Source organism: Apium graveolens, chromosome 2 (assembly GCF_009905375.1).
Source record: "Apium graveolens cultivar Ventura chromosome 2, ASM990537v1, whole genome shotgun sequence".
In the NCBI taxonomy this organism is placed as follows: Eukaryota; Viridiplantae; Streptophyta; class Magnoliopsida; order Apiales; family Apiaceae; genus Apium; species Apium graveolens.
Window position 1 is genome coordinate 83,481,966 of NC_133648.1, and position 6,204 is coordinate 83,488,169.

General features: G+C 38.3%; 1 non-coding gene across 1 annotated transcript; it reads right to left on the minus strand.

Annotated features, from left to right (window-relative positions):
• Positions 1 to 5,882: 5,882 nt before the first annotated feature.
• LOC141709787 (small nucleolar RNA R71) lies at positions 5,883 to 5,989 on the minus strand. The gene has a single exon (XR_012570347.1). It is a non-coding gene; the product is annotated as a small nucleolar RNA R71 (small nucleolar RNA).
• Positions 5,990 to 6,204: the final 215 nt, after the last annotated feature.

Below are 6,204 nucleotides of genomic sequence, written 5' to 3' on the forward strand. Positions count from 1 at the left end.
TTATTTCCTTGAGGGGGTGGGTTGGGTTGACGTTCCAAGTTCTGCCTTAGTAGTTGCATGAACTGGCCCATGGGATCCATGCCTGGGTTTCGTATTGGTTGCTCAACCTCAGTTTCTCCTTCCTCAGCCTCTATCTCAAATCCCTCAACATCATATATTTCCTCTTCCTCTTCATACAGGGAGTCATCATGTTCCACATAATCCTCATCTTCCTCTTCACTGTGTTCCTGGTTCCTATCGTCCTGGTTATGGCTTCCCTGGTCCTCAGATCCAGGGTTCGCCCTAGTTCCAATCTTTCTTGGCGGCATGATACTGATAATAAAAAAATTATTGGGAAATTCAACGTTAGGTCACAATCATACACAACATTGTGCCTTGTACAACTCTATAATGGGGAGAATGTATCTCGCAATTCTATTATATTACGACAGTTCTAATAAGAAGTGCAGTAATAATAATGATAAAAATAGTGATCTCGTCACTAAGGAACTGAACCGAAAGGAAACAAATATTTACATAATGCGAGAAATACATAGTTTGATCTGGTCAAAAGTACAACAGTGCTACAACCATCTGTCCCAAAAGTGATACACAAGAGTCTATCTGTCTAGTCAGAAAAAGGGATGCTATATACAAGTCAACTATCCCGGAAAATTGGCTCTTACTAAGGCCTCGACTAACTAGACAGCTAGACTATCCCATCGTCAGTCCTGAATCACACACCGGAGTGGGTCAGCTCCCATACCCTTTCCATCGCATGACAGAAGATATAGTCGGCCTGCCGCCTGGACATCCTACCATGCCTGTCCCCCTGGAGCGATCTGAGTCTCGCTCGGGACGTGAGCTCTATCCCCGTCAGCTCCCTCCTCAAGGATCGGGGTATAGCAGCCCTAGTCTCATAAGCTCGGGTATGCCTACCCGCCCTCTCCGCATCCAACTCCCTCCTGGCCTCATCCAGCCGGGCCTCAGTAACAGCCACTTGGGTCCTCAGTACATCCTGAACATAGCCGTGGGCTAACAAAGACTGCCTATGGGCAGGGTCGAGAGGTGGTGAATCCGGAGCCGCTGGGGGTGCCTCCTCGGTCTGCCTAGGCTCGGAAGTATGGGTCTCTGAGTTGTCATCATAGGGGATCCAAGATAGTGGTGGAGGGGTAGGAGCTCTGACCACCGGAAGTGTTGGTAAAGGGGTACCAGTGTACACTACCATAGGTCCGACACGCTCCTCAGCTACTGGGACCTCATCCGGGTCCTCCTCATCTGAAATAGCAACAACCTCTATCTCTGACTCCTCTGAGGGGTCCTCCTCATCCTCCTCCATCTCAGGCTCCTCCTGATCCTCGACATCTAGCAGTGCCTCATCATGCTCACGCTCGAACATCTCAGGGTCCTCTATCTCATGAGCCTACACATTAAACGAGCTAAGTTACTATCATGATACTTATAAGGGTTCCCGTAAGGGTTTTAACTGTCAGTGCTACTTTAAATAGTTCGACCATGAACTTGGCAAGAGTTCTTATTATCTTTGTGAGTTTATTATTATATCGTCGCATCATCTCTGAGGTTTATAACGCTTAGTTCTGATACCATTTCTGTAACACCCCCAGATCCGGGGTCAGGGATCCGGGTCATCACGGTCTTTCTTTCCACAATATCACTTCACTTAATTAATAATAGTTAACCTTATACTGTGACCCCATACTAACACACACCACAACCGTTATAGTCTCAGAGATGAAATTGAAATAGGTACAAGTCTTTGAATCCACAATTAAAAGTTATTACAACCCAAAATGATTACTTAATAAATTTACAATTAATTGCCATTATCTGCCACAAGTTATAATTATACATAATTGATTCTCAAAAGTAGAAGGTCTGATCTACAGATAGATCTACCTCTGCAGCTATAGCAGCTATGATCTCAACGGGAAGGCGCGGGGCGCCTCCCACGCTCTTGCGCTGGGTCTGCTTGAGTCTGACCATCTTTCCTAACTGTTGTTGTGTGATGAAGAAATAAAGCAAGAGTGAGCATTACAGCTCACAAGATAATATATAGTGTAAACAATATTACAAGTATCTAAATGGATAACTTACTAGAATCCTTTATCAAGTGTAAGATAATTACTTACTGGATATAAGCAAAAACAAGGGATGAAGTTACCGAATACTTCACTATACTTATATCATTTATAAAGCTACTTGAACTACCACTGTTCAAAGTATAATGAGCTTTCAATAGTTCATCACATAGATGAGACTACGAGACAAGATTTGAATAGATTAAATCTTTGAAGTATTTTTGAAGGAACTGAAGTTGTGATATACTTCATTAAGTTCCGATATATATATCCACATATATATCTTCTTTATACAATTCCTGAAAACCTCTGTCATGTAAAGTATGAACAGAGTTTGTAACATCTAATGAATTTTTTGAAGGGAAAAGAATTGTGGCATAAACCCGATATCTTGCCGATCAGGCAAAAATACCAATAAGTAACCTTTTCTACTAGTAGATGGACGAATTCCCCACTGGTCATCACCCTGGTCGCAATAGGACCTTATGCTGGACTGCCACTCAACCACTTATGCATTTGATGGACTCCCACTGAGCCACTTACACTATCATGGACGCCCACTGAGCCCATATTGCTTATGCCGACTCGATAGATGGACTTACTTCCCGAACGTTGGGTAAGTAATCAATTCATTTACCAAAACCGCAACCTTGTTGCGAATATAAAATACACCACAGAGCCGGATCCCTCTGGTTTTGAGCGAGTATTTAAATCCCCTTTAAAAAGGGAGATCTTAAATATATAAAAATGAGTTTTGGGATTCACTCTAACTTTTAAAAATCATTTTAAAGACTCGAAAACACTTTAAAGAGTGTTTGGAGTAATGCTGATTTAATAAAGTAAATCAGTCCCAATATATTAGAGAATATCTGAATATTATTATTTAAATAATATTCCCATAAAGAATAATCTTGATACAAATAATTGAAGTAGAAGTTGTAAAACTTATACTTGAAATGAGTATTAAATAACCAAAGATATACTTATACGAAAGTACTATCTTTATTTGAATAATCAAAGATAAGTTTGATTATCGACACCTTATTCTTTAATAAAATAAAGAATATATCTCAACAAATAATCGGAGTCATAGATCCTCAAATGAATATTCAAATAATATTTATTAAATAATATAACTGAGTCATAAGCCCTCGAATGAATATTCAAATAATATTCAACAAATAAAATAAAAGGAGTCATAAGCCCTCAAATGAATATTCGTAATAATATTCATTAAATAAAATAAAAGAAGTCATAAGCCCTCGAATGAATATTCGTAATAATATTCAATAAAATAAAAATTATCGAATAAACCTTATTCGATTAATAGTTTTGAAAACTATATCAATATATATATATTTAAATATATATATATATAATATACTCGGGAACATCGACTCCCGGTTTTAGAAAAAGTTCACCTTTTTATCCCCTATACTAAGGGTATACTCATATACCGCTTATCTCTAGCATAGGTATTATGAAACTAATAAGCATTTGAACCAACAGATATATAAATCAAGAATACGAAACAGGCATGCATATATACCATATCACATGCTCCAATATATCGCAAGAATTTGCTAATAACAAATATGCATTTATCACAAGATCATGCATATACACATATACATCACAACAACAGTTATACGGGTAGAAAACTTGCCTGAGCGACTGGGGGTTACAAATGGCTCGGGACGAGTCTAGTAACCTATAAACAACATGTAAGTTGGAATTAAACCAAAGTCACTTGTAAATCTATACTTTAACCAAATTAGACTCTAACGCTCGCTTTGCGCTTACTGCTTCTCTTAAGTCGCTCGAGTACCCTCGGCTCCACCATTTTTAATAAATTAACCATTATGAGTTTTAAGGCGATTCTTTCGCGAGTGTCTTACCAACTGCCTATTACACTTTACATAAATGTTTCATACTCCAATTAGTCCTTTAAGGTCTTTAACATATGTTTCAAAGTAAGGCGAGGGGTAATGGTTCGTTCGCGAAACGTCGTTACTTAAAACGACCGTTTCTCCTAAACCGTACATCGGAATCAAACGAACCACATATCAAAATGAAGCTCGTAACATGAAATATCTAAACATGGCAATGGTCAAAACCTAGCAGGGAGTTCTCGGGTCCTAATGTTATGAACAAAAGCAGTCTAAAGTAAATCGGACATTACGACGGCTATGTTTACGCGATTTCCCAAATTTAAAACACTCCAATTCAACCCACAATCAATCCACAATCACAACCCAATCAAAACTCCATCCATACTACATCATAACAGCCCCAACAACTCAACATTAACAATTTTTACTTATTCTTAAACTTGAATTTAAAACTATACTTAAGTCCTTTAACTAATCAACAAGATTTCAACATCCAATTCACTACAACTCCCTCCCAAACTCTAAACATACAAGCATCAAGCTTCTCTTTTACCATAACAATCAAAATCATCCTAATATACGAAGTAAAGCTAGGGTTTGGAGATGTTATACCTTCCTTAAAGTGATGTGAGTAGCTAGGAAGCCTTAAGAAGCCTTGAGATGTCTTAGGGATGCTTGGATCTTAAAGGAAAAACAAGAAAAATCAAGTTAAAAATCTTGAAATCACTATTCATTATCTTCTTCATTGATTTCTTGGAAGAGATTGAGAATGAATTGGAGGCTTAAACTTATAGGATAGTCATATTTATGCATAAGGAGTATTAGATAATTATCTTACCAATTAAGGAAGCTTGAAACTTGATTTTTGAAATTCTTCTTCTTGAAATGAAGAAAAAGCCGAGAGCTCCTTGGTTGAAGAAAGAATTGATTTTGTATTTTGCTTTGATTTGTTTTGGTTGGTTGATTTTTTTTTGATTTATTTTGTTTTGATTTCTTACCTTTTTACCATGGTAATTATTGTGTGGTTCACAATCATCCAACAATTCCTTCCCTTATGTCATGCTTATGTCATCATGTGATGTCACCCTCGCTCCTTTGTCCTCTTCTCATTGGTTGGATGACATCATCCCCTCTAATCTCTTTGATTAGCTTCTAATTACTTGGCTAATGACCGCTGATCTGTTATACGGTTCGCTTAACTTTCATTTTCGTTTATCGTTTGAGGGATCATACCCGGGATCTTATTACTTAGGTTCCCTTAACCTTTCCCAATACATTATATTCCTTTTTATGATCCTCTATTAAAATCCTTGAATTTAACTCCTTTTTATCCTGTTACCTTATACTCAATTCTTTCGATATCTGGTGGATTTTCGGGAAAAATCAAAAGGTTCAAATTTGGATTCTGGCGATCTTTACATACACTTATATTTCATATAGAGTACCAATAAAATCTCAGAATATCCATAAAAGAAACCCTACATAGTGTGGCATGAAAAGTTTTCTTGTTCAGAAATATCAGCAAAAACACTATTCATAAGGGTTACAAAAAGTTCAAAATTTTGGGGTTATTACAATTGATGACATTCAGTCAAGCATCATTCATCCGGCTATTCAGGCTAATACTTTTGAAATCAAGCCGGGCACTATTCAGATGGTGCAGAATTCTGTTTCTTTCGGAGGTGCTGCGACTAAAGATCCCAACATGCATATCAGGAATTTTGTCGAGATCTGCAGTACTTTCAAATATAATGGTGTCACTGATGAGGCTATCAAGCTGAGGCTTTTCACATTCTCTCTTAGGGATAAAGCTAAGGATTGGTTACATTCTTTACCAGCTGGGTCCATCACTACTTGGGAAGATCTTGCGCAAAAGTTTCTGGTGAAGTTTAATCCAATGGCCAAGACTGCAGCTATGAGGAGTGCTCTTACTCAGTTTGCGCAGCAACCAACAGAATCTATGTGCGAAGCTTGGGAGCGCTATAAGGAGATATTGAGAAAATGTCCACATCATGGTATGCCTGATTGGATGGTGATCACTGGCTTCTACAATGGTTTGGGGGCCCAATCTCGGCCCATGCTCGATGCAACTTCTGGAGGCGCCTTGTGGGCCAAAAGCTATACTGAGGCCTATAATCTCATTGAAACTATGGCTGCAAATGAGTATCAAAACCCAGCTCAAAGGATGATGCCTGGGAAGGTAGCAGGTATTCTGGAAGTTGATGCAGCTACAG